Below are 20,697 nucleotides of genomic sequence, written 5' to 3'. Positions count from 1 at the left end.
ACTTACTCACACACCTGGCTAGGACAGAACGGGGAGAGGGCCAGGGACCCCAGGAGGGCCCTCCCCTGCGTGGGGGAAAGTCAGCGAGGCCTCCCGGGTGAAGGACACGTACACTGAGATCTGAACAGCAGGGTCCAGCAGTTGGTTGTCCCCCGGGAGGGGCTGAGACAGAGCGCCGGGCGGGGGGGGGGGCGGCACAGGCAGACTCTGTGGGGTCCCTGCGTGCCCGTTTCCTACGGGAGGGGTGAGACCCCAAGAAAGGATGTCAAACCCCCCTGGAGTTTTTTAAAGGCGACCGAATATATATTCAGAGAATCCCTAAAAGGAAACAGAAACTGCCCTTGGGGAGAAGGGGGGCAAGATTTCCTTCTCTCTTTCTTCCGGACTAGCCACCGCCCCTTTAAACCTTGCCCTTGATTTGTTTTTAAACTGCCCGCTAGCCACCAGCACTGCCCCTCCGGCCACAAAGGGGATAACGGAGTGACAGGTAGTTAGGAGCCGTCACCCAAGTGAATAAACGGATCTCGGTCCCAGATCACTTAGCTAGGAAAAGGACTTGAAGTCCAGGGAGGTCCTCCGACGGGGCCAGGCTGCCCTCTGACGGGGCCGATCGAGTGGGGAGGGGCACAGACGGCCGCGGGCACACCCTGGGCTGGGGTGTTCAGTGTCAGAGAAGCTTCCAGGAGCGGCGATGAGCGGCTGGAGCCTGGCGGCCGTGGGGTTCGCACACCCGGAGAAAGGAGGCACGCACGGTGACTGAAGTCACCACGCACCACACTGCGCGGGCATCCACGGCGGGCAGCGGCGGGGGGCGCGACAGAAGGTCCAGCCAGTCTGTGGAGGGTCTGGAAAACCCGGCCAAGCACTTAGGATTCTCCTCTGCTGGCAATGGGGCACCACGGAAGGCTTAACTGATCCCCAAAGTGTTTTCATTGTTTAAGAAATGTGCAAATTGGCTGTGTATCACCTTGATATCTCCAGAGGAAAGCTTCCAGAATTTAAAATAACAGCGCCGCCCGAATGAATGCTAAATGACAATTAGACCCTGGCGCTGTGTCCTGCACGGGTGTCCAACCGAGGGCCCTTCCCTGAGTGCCAGGCGATTCTCCCGCCAGCCCCCAGCCACAGAACGGCCACCCTCGTGTGTGCGTGACCCGTGTGGACCCGTTCACCTGTCACGTGCACGCAAGAGACACGAATGCAGACGAGAGTGTGGCACCCAGGACGCGGCAACCTCTCTGAGCCTCACGGTCTCCCCCGAGGGGTGCAGACACAGCCCCCGGTGACAGCCCCTGAGGGACCCCGGGAGACACCGTGCAAACAGACCCTCAAACAGGAGCGGGGGCAGGGAGGCGCTGGAGACACCCGCCCAGGGGGAGGCCGGGGCATGAGGAGGCAGCGGGGCTGACTGTCCCCAGGCTGGCGCTGATGTTCCCTCTCCACTGTGACCAGGAGGAACCGTCAGCAGGTGCACCTGAGCTGTGGCGAGAGTCGGCCCCTCACAGCCGTCATGCCCGATGCAGGGAGCCTCTATGGGCCCGGGACCCGGGAAGGGCCAGACCCGTGGCTCCCGGCCCCTCCCAGGGGCACACGCATCCCCAGGGTCTCCCGCCGCGGACATCCCAGGGTGGTCCTCCTGCCTCTGCCTCCGTGGGGTTTGGGTTGCTGGCAGATTCAGGCCTCCTCTGGCAGAGCAGTTGGTAAAGGCAGGAGGCCAGCCCGACACGTCACAGCTCACAGCTCACAGCACCCGGGAGGCCCTCGCTTCCCAGATGTTCGGAGAGGTTCAGGTCCTGGCCCCAGGTCACACAGCATTGAAGAAGGGCCTGTGGTCCCCGCTCACCTCCTCAGACATCCACGGCTGTGGTTCGTTTTATGATTTAACCGCCGCAGCGCAGGAGGGGCCTGGAGGCTGGGTGGTCTCCCAGCACCTCCAGGAGGGAGGGAACTGAGCCCGCCTCATGGTGGCTACTGACCACATTCTGCAGGGCCCTCTCCCTGGTGGATTCTGGAACATTCCATCTTCGTGCCCCAGGAGCCGATGTCCCGGAAGCTCTGGCCGTACGTCACCCAGAAGGCACAGCCCAGACTCTGTCAGGGCAGGTGCTGCCACGAGCCTCAAGGGGCTCGCTCTCCCCGGCTTTCAGTGCCAAGAATTTCTGCGCGTCCCCGGCCAAGGTCTGGTCACAGGCCCTGCTACTTACCCTACTTCCAGAGAAGTCGGCAACGTGCCCGCAGTGACGGGCCGCCACGGGCAGGGAGGAGAACCCCGCTCCGGCAATGCTCCACCGGCAAAGACACGGGGACGGGGGAACGGGGTCCCCAGCCCTCCGCCCGCCACCCCAAGTGGCCTCTGTGGACGATTCTGGTGGATGCTTCCGGATGTTTCCGTGCAGATACACCCTGTGCGTGCTCGCCCTTTAAGAAAAGGCAAACTCCGGCAAGACTCCGCCCGCGGCCTTTCTCTGCTGGGCTCGTGCGCGTCCGAGGACGCGGGGTCTCCTTGCCCGGTGCCCGGACGCGGGCGCGATTAGCTCTTCCTTGGAGAGTTAACGGGATCAGAGCGAAACCAGCACCGCCGCCAGGCATACAGTAAGTGCCAACTTGGGGCCAGCCTACACCTGGGAACTTCCGGAACGCTCGTTGCCTCCGCGGGGCTCCTGGGCTCTCCCTGGGCACTGGCTCACCCGGCCTGCCTGCAGCCCCGGGGAGGGGCACGAGGACAGGGCAGGACGGGGCAGGTCGGGCCGGGGCCGCTGTTCGCTGGCGCACGCGGGTCCTTCATCGCCGAGAGCTCCTGTGACTGCCGCGGAAGGTTCTAGGGCCGTGCATCAGGGGCACCACGAGCAAGGCGGCCGCGTGACGAGGAACCTAATCTGTACTTTCGCTCCATTCGACTCCACGTGGTGCAGTGTCCGTGCAAGACGCACGGCCCCAGCACGTACCCCCCCCCCCGCCCCCGAGGCGCCAGACTTCAGGTGGAAAGGGTGCTCCTCCCCTCCCGCCAGAGGGGCGCCCACCTGCCTGCCCGCCTTCTGCCCAAACAGGGTCCCCTGCTCCCCAGAGCCATCTAGGGAGGCGCCACCGAGAGCCGGTGTCCCCACGACCTGGGAACAACACCTCCTTTCTCTGCATTGAAAGAAAACAGCGTCCTCTGGAAGCAGGCCTTTTAAACAGATGTTTCCTCTCGGCCCCCCCTCCCCCCCAGGCCTCCCTCGAGGTGGGGCCTGCTCGCTCTCACACCCAGGCACCGGGGAGACCGACGGATTTCAGTTCTTTTTAGGAAAGGGGAGGAAAATATTTTTAAAAATGTGTTTTACAAGCCTGGCTTTGCCATTGTTTATGTAAACAGGTAAATTGTTTCCTGCCTCAATTAAAAACATCTGCCACATAAATGAATACCAATTAACTCATCCTGTTTTTAATTACTCTGTTAATTACACGCAGGCAGCAGAAAGGACGGCTGGGAGTAGGAAAGCGAGTGCGGTCCCTCCCCCAGCTTGGCAGGGATCTGGAATGCGTCTGGCTCCTGGTGGAGGAGGGTGGCAGGGAGGTGGCGGCAAAGCGCCAGCCGGGATTCCCCCGATCTGGGGCTGTCGCGCGGGCACCTCTTCCCGGGGCCCCTGGCTCACCGCGAGGAAGGCGGAGGCCCTCCTGTCCCTCAGGCACTGAAGACGGAGGACGGGCCTTCAGGGCGCCCCCTCACATCTCGGCGCCCTTCTGCCGGGGGAGTGGGGCCTGGATCTCGCCCAGGACGGCCTGTCTGCAGGGGATCGGGGACCCCCTAAGAGCGGGTGCCGCTGGCAAATAATAGCGGGGGCAGCGGCTGCTTACGGACACCTTGCCGAATGCCTGCCTTGCCCGAGCCTGGAGCCCTCAGGGCCGCCTCCGGGGAGCACCCCCGCCCCTGCCAGCATTTCCTACCAGCCTGACCCTCCTCCTCAGCCTCCACGGCGGGCCGTAACCCCCCCCGCCCGGCCCGCCCGCTTCACCGTCCGGCCCAGGGCACGCGGAGGCCCGTGGGAGGCGGGCACAGCCCATCCAAGGTCCCGTGGCCCGCGCCTGCCGGAGCAGGGTTTACACCAGGACTGCAGTTCCAGGGCCTGTGGCGAGTAGCGTGGTCTACACCACAGCGGCCACGCTCGGGCTCTCTGCTTCCTGGGGCACCTCAGGGTCCTCGCTCCACCCGCCACGGCACATCCCGCCTCCCACGGATGCGAGCGGCTGTCGGACCCGTTCCCATCTCTTCCCCAGGTTTGCCGGTTTACAGATGCTGAGATGGCCAGGTCCTGTCCGGGCTGAGGGGCCGACAGCTCTGCACCCACGTGCCAAGTCCAGGCAAGAAGTGGGCACAGGGCCGCTCGTGAGAAGGAGGTATGCTGTTGGCTCAGGCGGACCCAAAGGGAAGGGAGGGCCGCGGTCCATCGGCCACGTCTGCCCTGGGCATCAGCGTGGCTCGAGCGGGTATGCTGTCCGTGTATTGGCACATGCGGGTCCAGCCCACCCCTCACTCCGCCGGTGAGAAACCCGATGTCCCCAGTGTTCTAGAACATTCTGCCTATCCTACTATGCGTGGGTGTCTGTTTAGGGGGCTGCCTGCGCCGGGGGGACTTCTCAGAGCGGTGAGTCGGCGATACACAAGAGATAGGCCAGAGTCTACCCCATGCCATCCCTGGGGGCAGATCCCTTCCAAAGCTGGGTCCCAGTGCAGCCCTCAGGACCGGTGACCGGCCCTTGCTGGAATCCAGTTCCAGCTTCGGAGGGAGGACAGGCAAACAGCCGATGCTACGTGGCTGACAAGACATTAACTGGTCCAATCCTTCCAACAGCCTGTTAGGTCGTTCTGTCATTTAATAATCATAGTGAAAACCTAAAACGTGTCACTCCTCCCATCGTATATATGGGACAGCAGAGGCACAGAGAGGTTCAGTAACCGCCCAAAACACACAGCTAAGCAGGCCAGAGTGGGGGTTATGACCCAGTCTGTGCAGCTCCACACAGGCCCCTGCCTGAGCTCACACAGCTGCCCGGGCCCAGCCTGGTCCTACCGATACCCCAAGCCTCCCCGGTTTGGCAAGCAGGGAGGGGAAACCTCGCAGGGTGCCCCAGTCAAGCAGAAGCTGGGGAGGGGTTGGGTACAACCCTCGGGTCTGAAGTCCGCTGTGTGCCCACCTCCCGGCCATGGGCCGTGGGCATGGCCCTCTGCCGGGCATGGCCCCAACATTTCCCCTCGGAGATGGAGGGGCGCTCGCCTCTGCTTCGAAGCGTGGGCGTGCGGACTCGGCCCTTCCACAGGTCTCTCTGCCGACGGCTCCCTGCCTGCCTCCTCTTCCAGGCAGGTCACCAGGCTGACCTGTGTGTTGGCTGGTGGTCTTTTGAGCCACTGGGGGCCAAGGCCCCATTTCTCAGGACCCACCCTGCACACTGTCCGGGAGACTTGCACACCCAGACCTTGCCCTGGGGTGGAGGTCTCCAGACCTTCTGGAACGTACATTTCCTTTCCACACCCAGCAGCCGTCATGAGGTCTGGGCTGTTTCCCTGGGGTCTTCTAACTGATTTGAGCAATAAATTGCATCTAATAGCAGTGAAGTCATTTGGGGGCAGGGACTCCCCACAGCACGTGGGGCAGCACTGGGCCCACGGAAGCAGCAGAGGGTCCTGACACGGGGAGGCCGGCTTGCCAACCCTGAGCCTGTCTCCGCCCCCACTGGCTCTCCCAGGGGCAACGGGTGTCCCCAAGGCCTGTCCTTCCAGGCTGGGAGACCCCTGGCCAGCCGCCCTGGGTGGTCCGGACGCGGGGGCCTTGCCCACTTGGGGGGAGGAGCCCCACCTCCACCGGGGGGTGCGGACCGAGGGGCGCAGAGTGCAGGAGGGGCTCCCCCATCCGCAGGAAGCATTTCCGCCCCATCTGAGTCCCACGGGGAACTCGGGCGGCGGGTGTGGACCTGGGAGAAGGCTGACGCCGGGGGTCAGTGAGCACTCACCGTGCCCGCCCCGGGCTCCGCGTCCACACCCGGCACCAGCCCCCGGGGCGGGACTGCTGGGCCGTTTCCCAGGACACAGAGAGGGCAGGAGCCTGGACCCCGGGCACCGCACGGCTCCCATCCCTGCTGGCCCCTGGCGCCCCCCCCCCCCCACCCCACCCCCCCGGCCTTGGGAAGGCGCCAGGCGGGCAGATGGGCCCCGTGCTGGCGCAGCCGCGGTGGCAGCTGTGCTGGGGGAGGGGAGAGCCAAGCCGGGCCCTGCTGCCTCCCGGCCTCCCGCGTAAGCGGGAACCTTCTGGATGTTTTGACTCATTCCACCAAATAGTCTCACAGAACCTCGAGGGGATCTGGGGTAGGTTCCTGCTGAGTCAAACAGCCCTGCGGGGATTTTCTGAGGCCTCTGAGGCTGGTGGAGGCCTGGTCTCCCATTGGACGGTAGGGAAACCCCAGGCTTGGGGAGGCTGGGGACAGGCCCTGGCTCCCATCTGCGTCCTCCCCCCACCCCCCGCCCTGACACACACGGGGAGTCCAGCATCCTTCTGGGGGCTCCAGACCTGCAGCCTCGTCTCCTGGGTGCCCTCGGGCTGGGCCCCACGTCACACTGCCCCCACCCTGCGTAGTGTGACAGTGTTCACGGGGACTTATTTTGAAGAGACAAGCCGAGAAGGGCGGGGTAGAAAGACAAGGGTCCCGGCCTCCAAAAGGCCCCCCACCTGCCCCACCCTCCCCGGCAGGGCGGCTCCTCAGGAGGAGGGTCCTGGCGCACGGTAGGTGCACCCTGAACGTCTGTTGGACTCACCGTCCCCTTCTGTGAGATGGGAGTGAGCCCGCCATTCTGGCAGGCCGCTGGGACGACCACCCGCTAAGGCACACCTGACACGGGAGGCGGCACCCCAAGCTTCTGGAAGCCACGGCCAGCGGGCGTGCCCAGCACGGGCGTGCCCAGCATGCGTCCAGTGGGCGTGTGCTCAATTTTTGCTGAGCAAAGTCGGCCCATCTCGACAGGACAGACACCGTAAGGTCCCACTTACACGAGGCCCCTAGAGAGTCAGATCCACAGGGACGGTAACAGATGGGGTCCTGGGGCGGGGGGGAAGGGGTGTTTCATGGGGACGGAGCTCCAATTGGGAAGATGAGAAAGTTCTGGAAGCGGATGGTGTGATGGCCGCACAGCACGAAGGTACGCAATGCCCCTGAACTGGATGCTGAGAAATAGTTAAGACGGTCAATTTTATGCCCTGTGTATTTTGCCACACTTAAAAAACCTAGTGGGGAGACTGAGGCGGGCAGGATGCGACTCCCCACTTCCTCCTCCCAGCCGCCGGCCCACACTGCTAACGGCACAGGGTCAGGTCACGAGCGCAGCGTGAGGCACACGTGTGTGTGACAGGAGCCGGGTCGACCTTCCCCCCTCGGTGGCCACGGCCTGCCCTCCCGGCAGTGCCAGTGTGGAAGGACACGGCCCCCCTCTTCCTAGGCTCTGCGCCCTCGTTGACCCCAACTCTGGCTCCCCTCGGGCTGCAGGTATCGGGAGTGGGGAGGGTGACACGGGGGCCTCTGTGTCCCCTACACTCCACGTACGCAGGCAGGCGCAAGGGGGCCGGGAGGGACCCTAAGGAAAGGTCTTCCCAAATGACCTCGTGAACCAGGAGGTCTAATTGGGCTGGAGGCCTTGTGCCGTGAGGATTACCAGGCAGGGGAGGGGTCCAGCTAGCACCTTCAAGGGTCTCAGACCCTTTGAGAATCAGATAAAAAGCCCTGCGAATACATGTTAGTGCAAGTCAGGTCCAGGACTCCACAGCCACCGCCTGACCTGTGCCCTTAACCTCAAAGCCCCCCGACACCGAACAAGCTGTGACCTTGACCTACAGGAGCGTGCCTATGCTGACCAGACCGTGCCAGGTGCTGTGCTGGGTCCCTTGACCGGGTGTTTAACTGCCATGACTGCTGGCATGTTCACAAGGAGCTTTTACGTGGATAGAGAAGAGCCTGAGAGACCAGGCCACACGGTGTGCGGAGTGAGGACCAGCGTGTGGGCAGTGTGGTGACAGGTGTCCTGGGACAGTCCCTGTAGATGGTGGTGACAGGTGTCCTGGGACAGTCCATACAGATGTGCGGTAACAGGTGTCCTGGGACGGTCTGTTAGATGTGTAGTGACAGGTGTCCTGGGACAGTCCTTGTAGATGGTTGTGACAGGTGTCCTGGGACAGTCTGTTAGATGGTAGTGACAGGTGTCCTGGCACAATCCCTGTAGATGTACAGTGACAGGTGTCTTGGGACAGTCCGTTAGATGCATAGTGACAGGCATCCTGGGAGAGTCCCTATAGATATGTAGTGACAGGTGTCCTGGGACAGCCCATGTAGATGGCAGTGACAGGTGTCTTGGGACAGTCCATTAGATGTGTAGTGACAAGTGTTCTGGGACAGTCTATTAGATGTGCAGTGACAGGCATCCTGGGACAGTCCCTATAGATGGTGGTGACAGGTGTCTTGGGACAGTCCATTAGATGTGTAGTGACAAGTGTTCTGGGACAGTCTATTAGATGTGCAGTGACAGGCATCCTGGGACAGTCCCTATAGATGGTGGTGACAGGTGTCTTGGGACAGTCCATTAGATGTGTAGTGACAAGTGTTCTGGGACAGTCTATTAGATATGTAGTGACAGGTGTCCTGGGACAGTCCCTGTAGATGCGTAGTGACAGGCATCGTGGGACAGTCCCTATAGATATGTAGTGACAGGCATCCTGGGACAGTCCCTATAGATGGTGGTGACAGGTGTCTTGGGACAGTCCATTAGATGTGCAGTGACAGGCATCCTGGGACAATCTCTGTAGATGGTAGTGACAGGTGTCCTGGGACAGTCCATTAGATGCGTAGTGACACGCATTGTGGGACAGTCCCTATAGATATGTAGTGACAGGTGTCCTGGGACAGTCCCTGTAGATGTGTAGTGACAGGTGTCTTGGGACAGTCCCTATAGATATGTAGTGACAGGTGTCCTGGGACAGTCCCTGTAGATGCGTAGTGACAGGCATCGTGGGACAGTCCCTATAGATGGTGGTGACAGGTGTCTTGGGACAGTCCATTAGATGTGTAGTGACAAGTGTTCTGGGACAGTCTATTAGATGTATAATGACAGGTGTCGTGGGAAAGTCCCCATAGACGGTAGTGATGGATGTCCTGGGACAGTCTGTGTAAATATGTAGTGACAGGGTCCTGGGTCACTCCATAAGACGTATACAGTGACAGATATCCTGAAATAGTCCACGCTAGTGATATAGGGACAAGCGTCCCGGGACAGACATGTAGTTGTATAGTGACGGGCATTTTGGAGAAAGTCCATGTATGTGTAGTGACAGGCATTCAAGGTCACTCTGTTAGACGTGTAGTGACAGGTGTCCTGGAGATAAAGTCCCATCTCTGAGTCCTCTGTTAGTCCTTTCAATGGACACTGACTTAGGTCTCTGGCTTGTGGGGCCCTGGGTGGAGCCGGTCTGTTCTGGTGACACTTTACACAGCCGTGACTCTCCCCACTTCTGGACACAGAGGCCGGCCCCTGGGCTCCCCACGAGTGCCCCAGAGAAGCGGCCCTCTGGACAGCCAGTTCAAAGGTCACACTTCCTTCTGGCCTGGTAGTCACACCCTCACACATGCTTTTGTGCACAGTCCTCATGTGCACACTCACACGCACGAGGACTCCCTGGGCAGGGGGACGGTCCGGTCCCGGTCCCAGGAGTGAGCTGCTCTCCCGGCTGGACGCCACCCACCCACACGGGGACCTCCCCCCGCCTCCCCTTCCTCATCTGGCAAAGCGAAGGTGGTTGGGAAATGCACCTGTTTGGGCTTGAGTCTTCCACCAACACACCAGCTGCTGGACAGAAGTGGCCTCTTGGCTGAGGCTGGTCGCTCCAGGCCAGGTGTGTGGGGCGAGGGGCAGCCGGTGTGGCCTCTCCTGGACGCGTACACCATCTGGAGACTGACCAGGACTTGGGGTCACCCCGGATGCCTCCCTTAGCAGTCTGACCCTGATCCCCCCACTCAGTGACCTGTGTCTGTCCTCCTCACGGCCTCTGTCTCCCCATGTTCTTCCCTGGGCGGCCTTCTCAAAATGCTGATCTGACCAGCCCCGGCCCCGTCCAGCCAGGCTCAGGGGGCTTCCGTGGGCCTCTGTGACTCCAGGGACGAAAGCCAGAACGCCCTCTGCGTCCACTGTGCCCCACGGCGCTGCCGTCTGGCTCCACCACTCGGCCGCCGTCTCTGCTGCCTGCCCTTCCGCGAGGCCGTCCCCAACCTCACCCCGCGCAGCCCCACCCCAGGGCTCATCTGTGTGGTTTGGGAATCCCTGCGCCCCGGGCCCTGTCCTGCCCAACACAGTGCCATGCGCCGCCCAAGCCGGCTGGGCAGAAGTGAAACACCTCGCCCGTAAGACGCGTACACAACTTCAAAGTCTCTAAAAAAAAAAAAAAAAAAGAAAGCTCTCAGCGATTTAAAACACCAGTTGCAGAGCGAAAACACAACATTTTGGAGACATTGGCTTAAACAACATGTGTCGCTAGAGGTGCTGGCGGCCACGCGGCCACGATCTAAACTCTCACACGTGGCCGCCCTCTGCCTCGGCCACGGGTGCCCTGCTCGCGGGCGCCGGGCACACTTCCGGGCACGCGGGGCTGGTGTGAGCCGGGGCACCCTGGAAGGAGCTGTCCTCCAGAACGCCTCCTGTAGCACGCGGCCTGGGGCCCCAGGGGCGCCCAGGAAGTGGACCCTCTGACTCAGATCGCGGGAGCAGGCAAATGAGACCCTAAACCTCCGCGAGGCACCCAGACGGGCCACGTCTTGGCGATAGGGACTCCCTGCGCCCAGTTGGGCGGCGGGCCCGCGGAGAGGGTCTCAGCCAGACCTCCCCACCCCCGCCCCGAGCCGCCACAAGAGGGCGCACTTCCCGTACAAAAGGCGAGGAGCCTGAGGCCACCGCAGGGCCAGGAGGTGTGTGACACAGGGCCTCGCAGGCTCCGGCGGGGCGTGACCGGTCACACCAGACGGCCGCCCCTGGGCGACGGCCCCCCTGCTCCCTGCCTGCGGACCAGAGCCTGCCGGGGCCCCCGCGAGGTGTGAGGGGCACAACCCAGCCGGTTGCTTCCACCCGGGGCTCAGAAGGACACGTTCTCCCAGAGAGCAGAAGGGCCACCTGCCGACCTGCGGCCTCACCGGCCCGGGACGCAGCCAAACCCTGCCCTGGGGTGGCCAGCGCCCGTTCTGGCTGCTCAGATGCAGGGGCATGACGGGAAAGGGCTGTGGAGGGCGGCAGGGGCGGCCAAGGGAAGTGGGGGCCGCGGAGCCCCGAGGCCTGGCGAAGGACTCCTCGCTTCCGGCTGTCTGGGGGGCCTGGTGTGGCAGAAACACAGGGGCTCCAGGGGCAGGTGACCTGGGTTCCTGAGCTGCAATCCCACCTCCGCCACCAAGGCCCAGCTTCAGTGTCCCCGCCACGAAGCAGGCACGGGGCCTCGGCTGTGCTGCAGGACGCAGATGCAGGGCGGGTGAGCCCCTGCACAGGGCGGGCTGGGCAGGAGGGACACCAGGGTCCTCCCTCCGCAGGGCCACCCGATTCCCACAGTCGCCAGAGGGCACCAGGATGGCACTGGGTACTCCCCAGAGACGGGGACGCGACAGCCACGTCCACAAGCAGCCATCAGCAAGGACAGCCCACGTGCCAGATACACCTCAGCACAATCGGAAGGGGGAGGAGCCCGCCTGACTGCATTTTGCATGTGAAACTGGAGACACAGAGAGGGTGAGATGTCTGGTGTCGTCACACAGCCACTGGGAGGGGAGCGGTGGGACTCAGAGAAGTCAGCCTGCTGCCCGTCCCTCCCCGCTGCCTCAGCAGATGGGGCAGGGCCTCCATGAGCTGGATGGGGGCCTAAGGCCTCCTCTGCTCCTGAAAACGGCCGCTTGCTGCTGCTGGGGAGAAGGGCCCACGACAGCTGGAGGACTTTCCTTCCCAGGCTTGGCTTTGCCCAGGCTTTCCCGGCTGCTCCCGGGTCAGGAGTGACCAGCAGGGACTTCCCCGTGGGTCCCGTTCAGGGCCTCGGGCTCACAAAGAGCCCCCCTCGCCGCCCCCACCCCCACGTCTCCTGCCCTGCCCCTGCCGAAGGCTTTCCTCTGTCCCAGCAAACAGATGACGACCCGAACCTCCTCCTGCCACACCCAGCAGGCTCCCAGCCTCAAGGGCATCCCAGACTCCCGGCCGGCCCGCGGCCGGCCACCCCGCGAGCGAACTGTGATGGGGGGTGGGGGGGACGCGGCGGCTGAGAACGTGCGGGTCAACGGCAGAGCCAGGAGAGGCGTCTTCCTTATTACGGCCAAACCAAATGCAGATCTTTGTTTTCCTTCCCAGTGACATCTGGCTCCCCGTGAGGCCCCAGGAATTACAAAAAGCAGAAGTCTTAACTTCTGTTTTATTGCTGCAGGAAACTGCTGCAGACAGCACGGGGTGGGAAGCGTCTTCGCGGCCGTCGCAGGCGGAGGCTCAGCGGTTTGCGCCCGGGGCCCCGGGGCCCGGGTCGGGCTGGGCGCTCAGAAGCGGGAACGAGGAACCAGTTATTTGTCACTTTTACATCATGAGTCTCCACCCCGCGGGCCAGGCCTCTGCCTGGGTCTTTCCACTGAGACTACGAAGGCCGTTTCCAGTCCAGGAACTTGTCTCCAGACGGCCCAGCCCCCGCTTGCAGCCGTGCTCTTGGCTAACGGCGGCCCTCGGAGGCACTCGGGGGCCGGGTCGCCTCCTGCGGCCCCGCCGCCCTCTCCCAGCCCCGCATCCCAGCCCCGGAACCTCGGAGGTAATCAGAAGTGTGGGGTCAAGATCCCGGGTCAAGGGGCGCCTGGGTGGCGCAGTCGGTTAAGCGTCCGACTTCAGCCAGGTCACGATCTCGCGGTCCGTGAGTTCGAGCCCCGCGTCAGGCTCTGGGCTGATGGCTCGGAGCCTGGAGCCTGTTTCTGATTCTGTGTCTCCCTCTCTCTCTGCCCCTCCCCCGTTCATGCTCTGTCTCTCTCTGTCCCAAAAATAAATAAAAAACGTTGAAAAAAAAAAAAATTTAAAAAAAAAAAAAAGATCCCGGGTCAAGATCTGGAGGTGCGGTTCGCCGGCTCGAACGGGACAAAGGACAGCCCGGCAGCCGGTTCCTTGGAGCACGGTGCTCGCCCGGTGTGGCTGCGATCCCAGAGACCCACTGCCCCGAAAAGGAGCCTCAGGCCCATGAGCCCCGGCCCTCCAGGGTGCACCCCAGATGGACATCCGCCAGTCATGAGTTTCCAGCCTCCTCCTGCCCCCCACCCCCGGACACGTCAGAATCTGTGGGGACTCTGAGTAAGCCACACACCCGTGGTCTCCCACCCCTGTCCCCCCGGGAGGCCACACTGTGCGTAGACAGTGACAGGGCCTGACGCGACACGCAGGACTCTGCAAAAGCTCGGGGGGCCTGTCCACCCTCCGGCTACAGGAGCAGCACCGGGCACCTGCCTGCCTCCAGCGAACCTCTCTGGGCCTCGGGGTCCCCGCCTGGAAAATGGGACAGCAGTCACCTTCAGGGTTGTTGGGACATTACATGAGAGGAAGCCCAGCCCAGCACAGCCTGCGTGCCCGACGCGTGAGCTCTGGTCATTACTCTTCTGTCCCTGTGGGCATGACACGACCCACATAGCGTGTGAGCTGTGCGTGGTAAACACTTTCTGGGGCCAGTTCTATGCAGTCGTGTGCGATCAGGGCAGGGCCACCCTCCTGACACTCACAGCTCACAGGGGCCAGAACCCTCCGCCCCCAGGCCTGAGAGGTGACACTAGTTACACAACAATGCTATGTTTGCACACCCTCCTACAGTAGCAGACAAGGTCCTATCCTCCCAGAGGGTGGGGGAGGACGAGGGCGCCCGCCTTGGCCTCCACGACCCAGACCCGGCAGAGGTGCTCTCCCCCTGCCCTAGGGAGTCTCTGACTCCAGGAGGCGCCACCCCTCACATCAGTCACACCTGTGCCCCAGGTGCCTGAGGCCGTGTCAGGTGGGGGTCTGACTTCCGGGGCACCGACTGCTCCCTGCAGGTGTGTGTGGGGGTGCGGGCAGTCAGGCCAGGGACGGGGAGCACGGGCATGGGGTGGCCGGCTCACGGCGGGGGCAGCGCTGGGGAGCCTCTGGCCGCTGGGGACTCCCTGTGGGGAGGGGGCGGGGCCGACAGGCAGGCTTGGGCTCCCCTCTGAGCTGGACAAGGAGGGGCCAGCGCCTCTCTGGGCGTCAGTGAACTAAAGTTCCGCCACCCTCGCCGGTTGTCACCCCGCCTCTGGCAGGGAGTGTGAGTGCTCGGGCTGCTGCTGGTGGGGGACAGCTACCCTGGCAGGTAAGAGCCGGGCAGTGGGCAGGACGGCGCTGCCCCACAGAAACGCCAGTTCCCTCCTGGAAAGCGGCACTAATTAAGCGACTACTGCATGCCGGCTCTCCGCCACGTCTCAGGGACACGGGTCGCGGTGCCTCTTCCACATCTCGCACCCTGAACACACGTGTACGCGCACATCTGTCCAGTGACTCAGAAAGGAACGGAGGCCCACTGGTGCCAGGGAGGCTGCAGTGAATCAGACGACCCCGACCTCAACCCCCTGACGGTGCAGCCGGGGTGGGGAAGGCCCGCCCGTGCCAGTTCCAGAAGGTGGCAGGGAAAGGCCTCGCCCAGACCCCACCCTCGGCCGGAGCAGCCGGCCTCCGGGGTGGCGGCCCCGCTGGCTTGGATCTTGCGGATTAGTGGCTCAGCCTGCCGGCGGCTTCAGATCCTTGCGTAGGAAGGAAAATTAATTTCTTCCAGTCATGCAGAAATGAAAATATGTGCAGCCAAACTCAGAGATTTCCTGGAGGTGGTAACTCAATTACGCGCATAACCTGGTGACCGAGGAGGTGCTCCGGGACCCGAAAGGGGTTGTGGGTGGCCCAGGGGAGCCCCGGAGTGTCCTGGAGGGAGACGTCCAGCCGAAACCTCCCGGCTCGCCAGCCCTGGCTGGGCTTGTGAACAGACAGTTGCCAGCCACGTGACTGTCCCTTCCCCCCCAATCGCTAGTAGATGGAGGCACCTCCAGAGAGAGACGGATTCCACCGGAAAATCGGTCCTAACGTGATGTTCTCCCAGCCTGCGTCTGTCAAGCTCCCGGGGAGCCGGCAACACCACATCTGCTCCAGTCATCCTTCGTTCCTTCCTCCCTCGTTCCCTCTCAGCCCACAGGAGGGGCCCGGCAACACGGTCCCGGACAGCGGGGTCCCAGCACGGGCTTGTGGGCGGCAAAGAACAGAACCCCCTGCCCTCCTGGGTTCCCCGTCCAGAGGACAGAGCAGGGTGGGGGCGGGGCAAATGCGTGTCGCGCGCTGGCTCTCTAAGAACGTGCCCAGAAGGCGTGGACTGGCCTTCCTGCCCCTGCCAGGAGCGGCCTCTGGTCCTCTCCGCCCGGCCTGCCCCCCCACCTTGGGGCTCCAGCCGCGGGAAGTTTCTCCAGCCTTGCAGCAACTTGCGAGAGCAAAGCCAGGATACGACATCAGCCCTGGCGGCCACAGCCCCCGAGCTCCGCGGGCCGCCCTGGGAACCTCCTGTTTCTGGGTCCGGGAGAGGAAACACACGCCCAGTTAGACATAATGAGGCGGCATCCTGGCCCCAGGGCCGGAGAGGAGTGCGCCCCGCACGGGACTATGGGGTCTCCTCTGCTCTCAAAGGAAGTATTTTTCCCCCTAGTCTCTGGAACAGGCCTGCAGTCAGCCAGCCAAGGTCCAGATGGTGGGGAATACGGGCGTTTTCGGAGGGAGGGGTCCCCACACTTGCAGGGATCTGCTCACTCCTCTGTGCCCCCCCCCCCCCAAACGCAGTTCCCAGGGGCCGGAAGGAGGGACAGCCTGGGGCTGTGTTCAGAGCCCAGCAGCTCAGAGTGTGGCTTGCCACCAGCCCGGCTGCCTTCCGTTCCTTGTGAGCCCGTCTAGGGCTGAATTTCCAGCCATCTGTCCCTCCACGTCGGCTCACACCTCCCTCGGAGCCGTTCCCACAGCCTGGCTCCAGGCCTGCCCAACACGCAGATGGACGGTTCCCAACGGGTGTGAATGATCACTGCCACAGGGCTGCGCCCCAGGCACCGCGGGCTGTTGGGACCCCAGGGAGGGTCGTTTAAGCCCCTGTCCCCACACACGGGGAGTGGGGGCAGCCCCCCACACCCCAGTCTCCGGGCCGACTTCACCGCAACACCAATTAACCGCGGACACCGCTGACCTGCCGCCCCTTGCCTGGGGGGCAGGGCCAGGGACTATAACAAGACGACGGCGGCGGCGGCGGCGGGAGGCACAGAGGGAGCTCTGCCCCCCACCCCCATCTCTCTTAGGGCCGCTCTCTGCGTCCCCTCCCGGTCCCCTGTCACCTGGACCCGGGCCTTTTGTCAGGAAGCCTGGGTGCCAGACGGGGAGCCTGCGGGACACCCCACCTTCCGCACGCAGTTCCCACGTTAGGTTTGACCACACCCCCGGCAGGTCAAGCTCGGCTCCAGGGGTGGGCTGGAGGGACCAAAGTGGGTGGGCACTGACTGGGCTGGCCCCACCCCGCCGCGGGCTCCAACTTTCCAAAGTGGGGAGGGGGCGCCCGGGGGCGGCCCGCACGCTCCGCGTGGCTGCTAGGAGACCCCCCCACCCCCACCCCCGCCAGACGGCAGCCCGCGGGCGGAGTCGGGGCGGCGGCGGCGGCGGCGGCGGCGGCGCGCGGGACGCACCGGGCACTTACGGTCCGGAGGTCCGGCGGCTGGGAGGCTCCCGAAGCGGCTTCTCCTCGGAACTCGGTCCCCGCCTCCGTAACTTGGTCCCCGCCACCCCCCGCGCGCTGTCCTCAGGCGCGCGGCGGGGCCGCCGGGGCGCGCGGGGCGGCCGCCTGGGCCATGCCCGGGCTCGGCTCCCGCCGCTCGCTGCCCCCGCCCGGCCGCCCCGCGCGGGAACAAAGCGCGCACGCCGCCCCCGGGCGGTCTCCGGCCTCCGCGGCCGCGCGGGTGCAGCCGCCGCGCCTTCCACTCGCGGCGCCGGGCTCTCTGCCGCGCGCTCGGCCGAGCGTCTCACGGGGCCCCGCGGCCCCCGCCCCGCGCGCTCCGCCCCCGCCTCCTGCCCCCCGCCGCCGCCGCCGCCGCCGCCGCCGCCGCGCCACCTGCCTCCCGCCCCGCGCCCATCGCTCTCGGCTCCGCCCCGGGGGGCTCGGTGCGGGGCCGGCGCGGGAGAGGGGCTCCGCCCGCCGCCGCTCCGGGCAGACAGCCGCCCCCGCCGTCCCCGCCGCGGAGCCCCGGGCGCGCCCTGCCAACTCGGCCGGGCGGCACGGCTGCGAGGATGAGCGGGGTGTGTATACGGGGGCGCGGGGTGGCGGGGTGGCGGGGTGGCGGGGTGCGGGGCCGTGGCGGGAGGGGGGGCGGAGTGCCGTGGAGGGGGGTGCGCGCTTCCCTGCAGGGGAAGGGGTGGTGCCCGGTGAGTGTGCGGAAGCTCGGGGGGCAGCAGCGTGGGTGTCGTGAAGGGAGCGCGGGGGGCCGTGCGTGGCGGGCCCCTCGCCTGCGCCCACCCTCGCCGGCTCCGCAGGCCGCGCCCTGGGCGGGCGGGTGGGGCCTGGAGCCGCGCGCGCCGCCGCCGCCGCCGCCGCCGCACACCCACCTCGCAGCAGTCGGCGACCGCCGGCCTCGTAGTTTTAGGAGACGCGCGTCTGGCGTCCGGGGCGGGAGGCGAGTAGCAGGCGCCCCTCCTCCGGGCGCCGCGCCCCCCGCCCGCCCGGCCGCGTGGGGCGGGAAGGGGCCAGGGGCCGCTTCCGCGCTCGGCCGGCAGGGGGCGCCCTTTCCCCGCCGCGCGCCCCGGGCCCCTCGCGCCCCCTCCCCGCATTAACCCCGGCAAAAATGCAGGGGGCGCGGGGTCCCCAGCTCCCGGCCGCTCGGCCCGCGGCATTTGCATGTACTTTCCATTTATTTGCATATCATTCTTTTAATGTCTGCAGAAATGCCCCAAGCCGGAGCCCCGTCCCCTCCTCCCCCCCCCCCCCCCCCCCCCGCGCACCCACCTTTCTCCTCCCCGACCGCAGCCCTGGCCCTGGCTCCCTACCCCCACCCATGTTGCCTCTTGCCTTAAAGCGCTTTGTGGCGTATTCGATGGCTTTGCCTGGTTAGAACGTTACAGTAAATCCGTGCCTTTTTCTTCCCTTCCTCCCCCAGCCCACACATGCTTCGTTTCTCAGACAGGAGCTGGGGTCCCAGGGTCACGACCTTGCCCGCAGAGGGCCCAGAACTTCGGAAGAGCAGCGCCCTGATTTGCATCTTATTTGGCATAAATCTGCGCACGAAGGTCCAAGGCCCCTAATTCCCAAGTATAAAAATGCAGCAATGTGCCAAAAAATACCCCTCTCCTCCGTGGGTCTGCTCCACCGGCCTGTTTCTCCCCAGCCCGTGACCTCTCCTTGACGGAGCCCTGCCCCTGGAGCTGAGCTAGGCAGAGGAAGCCCCTGGACACACAGCTGTGCCCAGGGGTCCAGTCAGCTGGGTCACCCTTGACCTCCTGGGGCTCTGTCCTTGCAGCAGCCACAGGGGGTGCGGAAAACGGTTTAATTACAACAGGGATGTGTGGTATCTGTTTCCCTTGTTTCCAGAATGTGCTTACGTGTGGGCTCAGCCCAGTCCCGTGGAGGAGCAGAGGTCCTGAGCCCACGTCACAGAAGAACACGGGTCTGAAAGCATCAGGCCTGCCGTGTAAGGCCACAGGTTTTAGGCGCCAGTCGTTATCAGTAGCAGTCTCTTTACTCCATGGACCCTGAGATAGCAGTGACTTTAAGGTGCACTGGTATTTTATGAGTCCCTGAGAAAGCAGGACAGCTCCCGGGTTTAGTCCTAAGATGCCTCGAGGCTTCAGAGAGAGTAACACGCGAAAGAGGGAGCAAGATGGGGTGACCGGACAGCAGACGCCCAGAAGCCAGCTCGGGGAGTCCTCAGCCGGGCAGGGAGGCCAGTGCCGCCCCCGACAACGGTGCGTTCACACCGAGCGTCAGCAGAACCGGACCCAGCCTGGGCCCGGGGTGCTGCAAGTGGGACCCCTAGGAACAGGGCTACCTGTAGCAAAGGCATCTGAGACACGACAGATCCCTGACCCCAAGCAAGAAGGCTTGCTCTTCTGAGACCCAGCTCTAGGCCCTGGAGACCGTCCCAAAGGCCCTGCTACTGGCCTGAGCAAACGCGCTGCAGGGAGGGAAGGAGCTTCGGAGATGGGGCTTCTGCCCCGGGGGGACTGACCGTGTCAGATGGGGGCCACATGGTGGCCACGGTGAGTCACGACAGCCGCTGTGGACCCCGAGTGGGGCCTGCTAGGGACACACACTGAGCTGAGTTCCATCTTGGCCTTTCCCCAGTTAATTCTCATCCCTCTGCCAGGCAGGTGTACCGGACCTCTGTTTTACAGGTGGGGGGACCGGGGCTCTGACAGGCTGCCTGACTCGTCCACGGCCACACGGGCCCACACTGCCTCTCACCCAGCTGGTCTCCCTGCTGCTTCCCATGGACTGGCCGCTCACATTGGAAATGGCTGGGGCACGATTCTGGGCACCGTGAGGGGACACTGAAGGCAGAGAATCCCTTCCCTCCCCAAAAGACGCATGCAGGCTGGCCAGCAAGGCCCAACGCCCCCCAGGAGACCGGATCATGGGCAAGGCAGGCGCCACCCCGGAAGCCCTGGGTCGAGGGGCGCAGAGCAGGAGGGCCAGGAGCAGGGAGACGAGTGGGGATCGGGGCCCCCCTGCAAGGCCTGCAGCGAGCCAGCATCTGCAGAGGCAGCAGCCCCGTGCCCCCTTCCTCAGGGCACAACCGCCTCTGCCTCCCTCCACCAGCATCCTGTTCCCAGCACTCGCCCACAGGGAGCGCCCTCTGCCCGAGGGCTCACAGCACCAGTGCTGGGACCAGCACCCAGACTTTCTTTTTAAAAATTTTTTAAGGTTTATTTATTTTTTGAGAGAGAGACAGACAGACAGAGTGTGAGCAGGGGAGGGGCAGAGAGAGGGGGAGACACAGAATCCAAAGCGGGCTCCAGGCTCCGAGCCGTCAGCCCAGAGCCCGATGCGGGGCTCAAACCCACAAACTGCGAGATCGTGACCTGAGCTGAAGTCAGACTCTCAACTGACTGAGCCACCCAGGCGCCCCAGCACCCAGAATTTCTGACTTGCAGTTGAGTGGTGTCTTTGCGGCCTTGCCCTCTCTGCTCCTGGGGAAACAGCCCCATCACGTCCAGTCCTCTCCAATGGCTACTTCTAACGCGTCTATGCTTGATGTTCCCCCCCCCCAAAAAAGAGCCCTGAAGGGCAGCACCCACATGTGATCTCTCTCAACCCCACAGTTTCCGGCTCAGGGTTTTGACAAAGATACAACTTATAAGTACAGCTGACCCTTGAACAACGTGGGACTTAGGGTCGCCAGCCCCTGGTGCAGTCACAAATCTGCGCATAGCTTTCCAAACGCTTGGCTAAGAGTGCACTGGCTTTAAAAAAAATTTTTTTTTATGTTTATTCATCTCCTGAGAGAGGGAGAGGGAGACACAGAACCCGAAGCAGGCTCCAGGCTCCGAGCTGTCGGCACAGAGCCCGACACGGGGCCCGAACCCAAGAGCCGTGAGATCGTTGACCTGAGCTGAAGTCAGACACTTAACCGACTGAGCCC

General features: G+C 64.0%; 1 protein-coding gene across 7 annotated transcripts in view; it reads right to left on the bottom strand.

Annotated features, from left to right (window-relative positions):
* Positions 1–20,697, bottom strand: part of CBFA2T3 (CBFA2/RUNX1 partner transcriptional co-repressor 3) — an 83,554-nt gene that overhangs the window by 33,869 nt on the left and 28,988 nt on the right. The window contains exon 1 of one of the 7 annotated variants that reach the window (XM_058708929.1): positions 17,669–17,757. The exons of 3 other annotated variants lie outside the window; for them this stretch is intronic. The gene's annotated coding sequence lies outside the window, so the exon portion shown is untranslated. Of the gene's footprint in view, positions 1–16,755; positions 17,071–17,668; positions 17,758–20,697 lie in introns of those variants that run through there. 3 more of the 7 variants (XM_058708934.1, XM_058708928.1, XM_058708933.1) reach the window with 3 other exon arrangements.

The sequence above is a fragment of the Neofelis nebulosa genome, chromosome 17, assembly GCF_028018385.1.
Source record: "Neofelis nebulosa isolate mNeoNeb1 chromosome 17, mNeoNeb1.pri, whole genome shotgun sequence".
Taxonomy (NCBI): domain Eukaryota; kingdom Metazoa; phylum Chordata; class Mammalia; order Carnivora; family Felidae; genus Neofelis; species Neofelis nebulosa.
The sequence above is the reverse complement of the archived record's forward strand: the minus strand, read 5'-3'. Positions and strand labels throughout refer to the sequence as shown.